The 10070-nt window shown below is 41.7% G+C and overlaps 3 non-coding genes across 3 annotated transcripts; all 3 read right to left on the reverse strand.

Moving 5' to 3' along the window:
- Nucleotides 1-4166: 4166 nt before the first annotated feature.
- On the reverse strand, nt 4167-4285 carry LOC133008242 (5S ribosomal RNA). Its single transcript, XR_009680514.1, has one exon. It is a non-coding gene; the product is annotated as a 5S ribosomal RNA (ribosomal RNA).
- Nucleotides 4286-4499: 214 nt separating this feature from the next.
- On the reverse strand, nt 4500-4618 carry LOC133005829 (5S ribosomal RNA). The gene has a single exon (XR_009678396.1). It is a non-coding gene; the product is annotated as a 5S ribosomal RNA (ribosomal RNA).
- Nucleotides 4619-4832: 214 nt separating this feature from the next.
- Nucleotides 4833-4951, reverse strand: LOC133006612 (5S ribosomal RNA). Its single transcript, XR_009679133.1, has one exon. It is a non-coding gene; the product is annotated as a 5S ribosomal RNA (ribosomal RNA).
- Nucleotides 4952-10070: the final 5119 nt, after the last annotated feature.

Here is a 10070-nt window from a genome sequence, read left to right on the forward strand (position 1 = left end):
CTAAAACTTTGATGCAGTCCACCACTCTAAATGCAATCATACTGTCAACCCTATCCCCCTCCTGACCTATACACATTAGTTCCGATTTTTCTATATTCACTTTAGCCCCTGCTGCCCTCCCATATGTTCCCATGTGTTTCATAATTATATTGATGCTGTCCATATTTTCTACTGTTATTGTCATGTCATCCGCATATTGTTGAATTATATTAATTTTCTCACCTGGTATTTGTATTCCTTTTATATTACTATCCTTTTTTATAAGGACAGCAAAGGGTTCAATAGACATGCTATACAACAGTGCTGATAAAGGACAGCCCTGTCTCACTGACCTCTCCAAAGCAAAGGTGTCTGTCATCAGACCATTACATTTGACCCTACTCTTAGCTTCCTTATACAGCAGCCTGATCCAACTCACTATTCTATCCCCAAACCCAAATTCTTTCATAGTCCGAAACAAGAACTCATGCTCCACTCTATCAAAAGCCTTATTCAAATCTACACTCAACACAATCCCAGACTGTTCTTTCATGTGCCTAACAACGTCCCTCACTGTCCCTATTATATCTGCTATGTCTCTCCCTTCGACACTATATGCCTGTGTCGGTGATATTATTCCTCCCATTACCTTCTTAATCCTATACGCTAAAACCCTTGTTAATATCTTATAGTCACCATTCAATAAACTAATTGGCCTATAATTCCCTAACTCCAACCTACTCCCCCTGTTTTTAAATAATATTGTGATTACCCCAGTAGCCATGGATTCTGGAACCAGTTGTCCCTCTTCCATGCTTTGATATACCATTAGCAGTATGGGTGCCAACACATCAGCAAACTCTTTGTAGAATTCACTGCTAAGGCCATCTGAACCAGGGCTTTTATTGTTTTTTGCATTTTTAATTGCTATTTGTATTTCTTCTACTGTAATCTCTCTGTCACACATGTCTTGCTCGTCTGCTGATATCCTTGCATCCACACCACTCAAGACCTCATCAATACATACTTTTTCTGCATTCCCTTTTTTATACAAGTTTTTATAGAAGCCTTCCACTGTATTCAAAATGCTAACCAAATCATTTACCTTCTCCCCATTTTCATTCTGTAGTTCGTTTATATAATTTTTTTCCTGCTTATTTTTTTCCAGGTTTAGAAAGTACGCTGTGCACCTTTCCCCCTCTACAGCATACTGTACTCTACTCCTTACTATCGCCCCATCACATTTATTTTTCTCACAATCTTTTAGTTGCCTTCTCAACTCCAGATAATTTTGTATATTATAATTTCCATCTTTGTCTGCTTTCCCTGCTTCTTCGTTTAATTTATTTTGTATCTCTTTCTCTACCTGATCCATTCTGAAGTTCTTTTGCTTGGAATAGTATATGCTTTTCTTTTTAACTTTTTCTTTCAAATTTTCCCACCACATACAAATATTATCTTTGCTTAATCTGTTCTCTATTTCTTCTTTGATACATTTTGCTATCATCTCTTTATATGAATCCTCTCTTAATAAGCTGTTGTTTAGGCACCACATTCCTCCACCTACATTCCTTATACATACGTCCCTTAACCTCAGCGACAGGATTGCATGATCACTAAGAGTGGTAAAATTATATTTCACCTCTTTTATTTGGCTGACAATGTTTTCCTTAACTAGGACGAGGTCTATTCTACTCTGTCTAAGGGTCCCCATAACCACCTGCCTCCGCGAAAACACTTTTCGTTCTGCATTTTCCTCCCTCCATACGTCCACCATTTTGTGTTCTGCCATCATGCTTTTCAAAAAGTTCCTTGACCCATCATACCTGTATTTTACATTATTTGAATAATCTAGTCTTGATAATTTTACATTATAGTCACCAACCATCATACAATCTCCCGTGCACAGAACCTCCAAGTCCTCAAAAAAACCCTTTCTCAGTTCCTCCACGTTTGGTGCATAGATATTGATTAATTTGTATGTGTTTTTATTGTGGACAAATTCTATCGCTATCACACGTCCATTCCCTCCACAAAAGGTTTGCTTGACACCACTAACAGACCTCTCTTTGACAAGGATTGCCACTCCACATGCCCTCGCACTCCCATTGTCTATAAATATTGGCCCTTTCCAAATCTTTCCAAGGGTTTCCACAAGTTCATTATCCCAATGCGTTTCTTGAAGGCACAGTATGTCAGATTTACAGAGTTCAATCGTTCTTTCTATTTTGATCATGTTCCTCAGGCCGTTTGCATTTAAGGATGTTATTATGACCATAGTAATGGTGAAAAGAAAAACACAGCTTTCCAGAGATGCTCGATTGTTCATACCTTCCGCTCTTTTGGCACCCTTTTGTCCTTCTTTTTGCTCATTCTCTTCCTGCTGGCTTTCACCGCCTCGTAGTCCATCGACTCTCCTTCTCCCGATGTTCTTGTCTCCACCACCTCCATGCTCGAATCGTCTGGCTCCTTAGGTGAAGCAGTCGCAGCAGCAGCAGCAGCAGCAGCAGCAGCAGCAGCAGCAGCAGCAGCAGCAGCAGCAGCAGCCCCGCCGCCCCTTGGAGCCTCACTGCAATCCGGGGCCTCCACCTCTCCTGGTCGGTCGCCTCTTCGTTCACTCGCCCGGGCTGAGGGAGTTTTGGGCGCTGTGCTAGCACCTTCCTCCATACTTTGCCCGGATGCTCCTCCCGTCATGCAACCCGTCTCACCGGACACTCCATCCGCACTGCTGCCGATGGTGGATGGGGTAATTTCACCCCCGCTGGCAGCTCCGGTGTCCTCGCCCTGCTGTCGTTGCTCCTCCTCGGACCAGGAAACGCTCTCGTCGCCGCCGGCTGGCTCCGCGTCCACCGTCCTCTCCTCTCCGCGCCTCCCCCCCTGCAAGTCACACTCCCTAGCATAGTGTCCCTGGCGCTTGCATTTATAACAGGTGAAGTCTGGGCATTCTCTCAAAATATGTCCTGGCTGGATGCACAGCCTGCAGACCTTCACCTGCCTGTCATGAATTACACGGAAGTACTCCCCTCCGTCTAGTGTCTCGAACTTTGCTGAGTAGGGCAGCGACTGTACAAGTTCAGTAAATTGTACTTTACAGAACCTTGTCCCGTCCACCACGTCTGTCCCAGGCCATTTCCTTCTTTTGATGGGCGAAATCGCCCTCACGCCCCACGTTGAGAGTTTCTGCCTAATTTCAGCATCAGTGATATAAGATGGCAAGTTTAGAAATGAAACAACAATTTCATTGCTGCGAACTTCCTTGGCAGTCACCCGAGTGTTTTCGATTTTGAAGCCATCTAATAACCTTGTCTTGCCCTTTCCCTCCTGCATGGTGATCTCGTAAGTGTTGTTACTTTTGACCCTGCATGCCAGAACAATCCCACACTTTTCCTTGATTTCCCGCAACAGTTCCATCATGGTAATGTAATCTTCACCGACGGGCTCTACAATCAATGTCAGCTCCTTTTTATAGCCACAATCACCCTCACTTTCTCCCTGTCTCTCTTTATCTCTCCTATCATTCACCATGCTTGCTTTATCAATAGGCCTAATAACGGAATTGATCTCCTGGGTTATTCCTTTCTCGCTGGCTTCAATATTTCCAGAATCATTCTCCCGTTCTACATGTGCCAAACTGTTCTTAACTTCCATGTTTTCATTCACAAGTTCTTCCCTCCAATCACTAGAAGCATAATCAATCTCGGGTTCTGCATTAATCAAAGTGGCCTTACCTTCTATTTTGTCATTTATCAAATTATCCATCCAATCACAGAAAGTATGAAACAATCCCCCAAACAGCCAGGCTGCAGGGGAAATGAATCACACATAAAACTATCACAAATGCACCTTATGCCTCACAAGCACACGCGGTCCCAACAAACACTCGACTGCTCTCTGCTCTCTGCTCACTTCCTGCTTGCGCACCTGAACGGGATCAGACGAGATCGGGCGTGCTCAGGGTGGTATGGCCGTAAGCGAAAGATTCAACCCACAATACCTTATTTATACATGTGAACCACCACCACCATCATCAAATCATGACAATTATCAATCATTTCCATCAGTAATAATGTCAGGGTTCCATATCCTTGTTTTCTTTGATGTTGAGTCTTTCCTGCTCTTTCCAAGATGTTTCTCCTTTAAAGCAGCAGCAACCGTTCCCTCTGCTGGTTGCAAAGCAAATTCGAAAAAGCTTACAGCACCTGGTATTCCCAGGCGGTCTCCCATCCAAGTACTAACCAAGCCCGACCCTGCTTAGCTTCCGAGATCAGACGAGATCGGGCGTGCTCAGGGTGGTATGGCCGTAAGCGAAAGACTCAACCCACAATACCTTATTTATACATGTGAACCACCACCACCATCATCAAATCATGACAATTATCAAACATTTCCATCAGTAATAATGTCAGGGTTCCATATCCTTGTTTTCTTTGATGTTGAGTCTTTCCTGCTCTTTCCAAGATGTTTCTCCTTTAAAGCAGCAGCAACAGTTCCCTCTGCTGGTTGCAAAGCAAATTCGAAAAAGCTTACAGCACCTGGTATTCCCAGGCGGTCTCCCATCCAAGTACTAACCAAGCCCGACCCTGCTTAGCTTCCGAGATCAGACGAGATCGGGCGTGCTCAGGGTGGTATGGCCGTAAGCGAAAGACTCAACCCACAATACCTTATTTATACATGTGAACCACCACCACCATCATCAAATCATGACAATTATCAATCATTTCCATCAGTAATAATGTCAGGGTTCCATATCCTTGTTTTCTTTGATGTTGAGTCTTTCCTGCTCTTTCCAAGATGTTTCTCCTTTAAAGCAGCAGCAACCGTTCCCTCTGCTGGTTGCAAAGCAAATTCGAAAAAGCTTACAGCACCTGGTATTCCCAGGCGGTCTCCCATCCAAGTACTAACCAAGCCCGACCCTGCTTAGCTTCCGAGATCAGACGAGATCGGGCGTGCTCAGTGTGGTATGGCCGTAAGCGAAAGACTCAACCCACAATACCTTATTTATACATGTGAACCACCACCACCATCATCAAATCATGACAATTATCAATCATTTCCATCAGTAATAATGTCAGGGTTCCATATCCTTGTTTTCTTTGATGTTGAGTCTTTCCTGCTCTTTCCAAGATGTTTCTCCTTTAAAGCAGCAGCAACCGTTCCCTCTGCTGGTTGCAAAGCAAATTCGAAAAAGCTTACAGCACCTGGTATTCCCAGGCAGTCTCCCATCCAAGTACTAACCAAGCCCGACCCTGCTTAGCTTCCGAGATCAGACGAGATCGGGCGTGCTTTTTTTTTTTTTTTATTATCAAAAATATTTTGCATTTACATTTATTACATGTACATTTACATTTTAACACATTTTGTGTTATGTCAGCCCCTTTCCAGGCCTGTACTTTTTACATGCATAAATATTTACTTCACAGAAAACACACAAATCAATAAATTATTAAAATCAAAAATCAACTCATAAAAAGAAACATCCCTTTTAACCGAAATTCATTCTCACCTCATTCACATCTCCATTCATTATTTCAATAAAAGTACTTCCATCCACAAATCCTTTTCTGAACTCCTCTTCTCCAATATAGCCCCATATCTGTCTCACGTCTCTTTCTGTTAAGTTTTGAAAAACAGTCCATACATCACATTTCCTTTTCTCGTAGTGAGCCGTGTTCCTTCTTATTTTAACTGCATACCTTGCATGGCTCAGCACATAGTTTATGAGGTTTACATTGCATCCCTTCTGTCTTTCATTCACACCAAACAGCCACAGCTTCTTCCATTCCATTCTCACTGCCCATTCTCCTTTCCAGCATTTATTTATTAACCCCTTTACTTTTTCAAAGTATCCCCTTAGTTCTTTACATTCAACAAATTCATGCATACATGTTTCCACTCCCTCACCACATACATCACATTCCTTTTCCACATTGCAGTCAAACTTACTTATTATTAGATTATTAAAAATCCTATTGTGCCTTAGCATGAAATCAAAGTGTTCGCATTCAATGCTATTCCATTTCACTCTCAAATTCTCCCATATGCTCTCCACATCCATTCCATTCATTACTTTGTTCCACACTTTCTCTGCAGCCGGTCTCCTTATCTCTTTTCCTCTCATATATTTATAAATCACTCTGGTTTTCACCTTTGCCAGTCTCACCTTGCATTCTCCTTCCCCCACATACATCTCTATTTTCTCTTCCCCCCTCACCGCATTCTCTCTCTCAATCATTCCCATCCATTCTTTAGGCATTGCTGTCTTAATTTTCTCTATTACTCCTTTTGCTGTGCCCGGCCATATTTCATCCCCATTCCCTCTTACTTCATCCACAATAACCTGTGCTCCCATGAAGCCCGGTATGTACTCATACACCATATCCCTTACCTTTCTTATCCCTGCCCTCCATATCACCCTGTTGAAAATAGTTTCTCCCTCTATCAATCAATCAATCAAGTTTTATTTGTATAGCCCACATTCACAAATAACAATTCGTCTCATGGGGCTTTAACATTGTGTGACATCCTCTGTCCTTAACCCTCAACAAGAGTAAGGAAAAACTACTAAAAACCCTTTTCACAGGTAAAAATATGTAGAAACCTCAGAGAGAGCCACATGTGAGGGATCCCTCTCTCAGGACGGACAGAAGTGCAATAGATGTCAGGTGTAAGAAAACATCATCAGGATTTTTAGCAGCATCCATTAGGCTAAACATTTTTCAATACTATGTGTCAGGCAGTCCCGCTGCAATCACAGTCTCTGGCCAGCAGCAAGACCACGATCCAGCATCAGGATGGGATCCACTATAATCCACAGTCATTGTCCACCGCCGCCAGTTAGAATCCATTATCAGCTGCCGCCTCGGTCGTGGTCCCTCATCATCCGATGCCAACGCGACAAAGGATCCTCCATTACAACGACGATCAGCTGGCACGATACAGAATCCACCGAACTGGATCCACCATTGCGACCTCCGACACGCGATCCACAATCATAATCCATGGTGCGGCCACAGCTGTGGCCCTGCATCCGCGGGCGCTAAGGCACAGAAACTCCGGGAAAAGGGGTCAAGTTAGTAACATGTACTGATCAGATAAGAATTATCTTGATGTGATAAATATGGAGAAAAGGAAGGAGAAGCAGGAAAGAGAAGCTCCGTGTGTCTTGTGTCATAAATTCCCTGTGCGTCTTAGCATCATCAGGGGTTTTTGCCATTTAATCAAATTTGGAACATCGCACAAATTAGCTCTAACTATAAGCTTTATAAAAAAGGAAGGTTTTGAGTCTACTTTTAAACGAACAGAGCGTGTCTGCCTCCCTAACTGAAAGTGAGAGATTATTCCACAGCAGTGGGGCTTGATGGCTAAAAGCTCTGGCTCCTACTCTACTTTTAGAGACTTTAGGGACAACAAGTAAACCTGAGTTCTGGGATCGGAGTGCTCTAGTAGGTTGATATGGAACTAACATCTCTTTAAGGTAAAGAGGTGCCATATCATTAAGGGCCTTGAAGGTGAGGAGGAGAATTTTAAATTCTATTCTAGATTTAACAGGAAGCCAGTGTAGCGATGCTAATACTGGAGAAATGTGCTCTCTTTTCTTAGTTCTCGTCAGGACACGTGCTGCGGCATTTTGGACCAGCTGCAGAGTCTTTAACGACTTGCTGCTGGAGCCTGATAATAATGAATTACAATAGTCCAGTCTCGATGTAACAAAGGCGTGGACTAGTTTTTCTGCATCTTTTTGCGAAAGGACATGTCTGATTTTTGAGATATTACGCAAGTGGAAAAACGCGGTCCTAGAAATTACTTTTAAGTGACTATTAAAGGACAAATCAGGATCGAAGATCACTCCCAAGTTCCTGACTGTGTCATTGGAAGCAAGGGCAATGTCATCTAGCGCAGCTATATCATTAGATAATGTATCTCTAAGGTGTTTAGGGCCGAGTATTATAACCTCTGTTTTATCTGAGTTTAATAAGAGAAAATTGCGGGTCATCCAGGTTTTTATGTCCTTGAGACATGCTCGAAGTTTAGTTAATTGATTACTTTGATCAGGTTTTATTGACAAATATAACTGGGTGTCATCCGCATAACAGTGAAAATTTACCGAGTGTGTCCTGATAATGTTTCCTAGTGGAAGCATATATAATGAGAATAAAATTGGGCCGAGCACAGACCCCTGTGGGACACCATGGTTAACTTTGGTGCGCACCGATGACTCATCATTGATTTGAACGAATTGGGAGCGATCAGCAAAATAAGATTTAAACCAGTTTAAGGCCGTTCCTTTAATGTTAATTAACTGTTTTAGTCTCTCTAATAAAATTTGATGGTCAATTGTGTCGAATGCTGCACTGAGATCTAACAGAACGAGGACAGACACAAGTCCCTGATCTGAAGCTATTAGAAGGTCATTAGTGACTTTTGCCAGGGCTGTCTCTGTGCTATGATTGGTTCTAAACCCAGACTGAAAGTCTTCATATATATTATTTTCCTGGAGAAACTCACACAGCTGATTGGCTACAACTTTTTCTAAGATTTTAGATAGGAAGGGGAGATTAGATATTGGCCTGTAATTTGCTAAAACCTCTGGGTCTAGGGTGGGTTTTTTGAGTAGGGGTTTGATTACAGCTATTTTAAAAGACTGTGGTACATAACCTGATGATAATGACAGATTGATTGTGTTAAGTAACGAATTATCTATTAGGGGCAGAATTTCTTTAAGTAATTTAGTTGGAATCGGATCTAAAATACAGGTTGTTGGTTTAGAACCTGAGACTATTTTGGTAAACTGATCACGGGTGATCAGAGAGAAGCTGTCTAAATAATGGGAAGGATTCTCAGCCGTTTCTGAGATCTCTATTGTTGGGAGGGTATTAGTGCCAATTGAGGGCAGGAGATGATTGATTTTATTTCTAATAGTTAGAATTTTATCATTAAAAAAGGTCATAAAGATATTGCAATTTAGGGATCGAGGAATACTGGGTTCGGTGGAGGTGTGACTCTCTGTCAGCCTGGCTACAGTGCTGAAGAGAAACCTGGGGTTGTTTTTATTCTCTTCTATTAGTTTTGAGTAATAGGCAGCTCTTGCTTTGTGGAGAGCCTTTTTATATTCTGTAACACTACTCTTCCAGTCTAGGAGATTTTCAACACTGTTGCTGGAGCGCCACTTCCTTTCTAATTTTCTTGATATTTGTTTCAACTCATGTGTCTTGGAATTATACCACGGAGCTAATTTACTATGTTTTACACATTTCTTTTTTAGAGGCGCCATTGAGTCTAATGTTAATCGTAATGAGTCTGCAGAGCTTTCTACGAGGTGGTCAATCTCAATAGAGCTCGGGTTTTTAAAGAATTTGTTGTTTATGTCGACGGATAATACGGGTTTAAATGTAATCGGAATTATTTCCTTAAATTTAGCTACAGCACTATCAGGTAGACATCTAGAAAATGAGTTTTTTATTAGTGGCATATATTCAGATAGTGAAAAATCGAAGGTTATTAAATTATGGTCTGATAGTACTGGATTGCGCGGAAGTACTGTTAAATGTTCAATTTTGACACCGTATGATAACACAAGGTCAAGTGTGTGGTTACAACAATGAGTAGGTTGATGCACACACTGACTAAAACCAATTGAGTCTAGTATTGAAATAAATGCTACGCTCAGGCTATCTTTATTATTGTCAACATGAATATTAAAGTCACCAACAATAATAATTTTATCTGTCTTTAGGACTAGGTTTGATAAAAACTCAGGGAATTCTGTTAGAAATTCAGTATAAGCCCCAGGAGCACGATAAACTACAGCAAATATGATTGGCTGTTGGTGTTTCCTGGATTGACGTGGAAGATTAAGAACAAGACATTCAAATGAGTTGTAGCTAAGTTTAGGTTTAGGATTAATTGATAGACTGGAGTTAAAAATAGCAGCAACTCCACCTCCTCGCCCGAGTTCCCTGGGAACGTGTGAATTTATATGACTGGGGGGAGTAGATTCATTCAAACTGACATATTCATCAGGATGCAGCCACGTCTCAGTAAGGGACATTACATCTATATTGTAGTCTGAGACTAGTTCATTAACTAAAATA

The sequence above is a fragment of the Limanda limanda genome, chromosome 7 (genome assembly GCF_963576545.1).
Source record: "Limanda limanda chromosome 7, fLimLim1.1, whole genome shotgun sequence".
NCBI lineage: Eukaryota > Metazoa > Chordata > Actinopteri > Pleuronectiformes > Pleuronectidae > Limanda > Limanda limanda.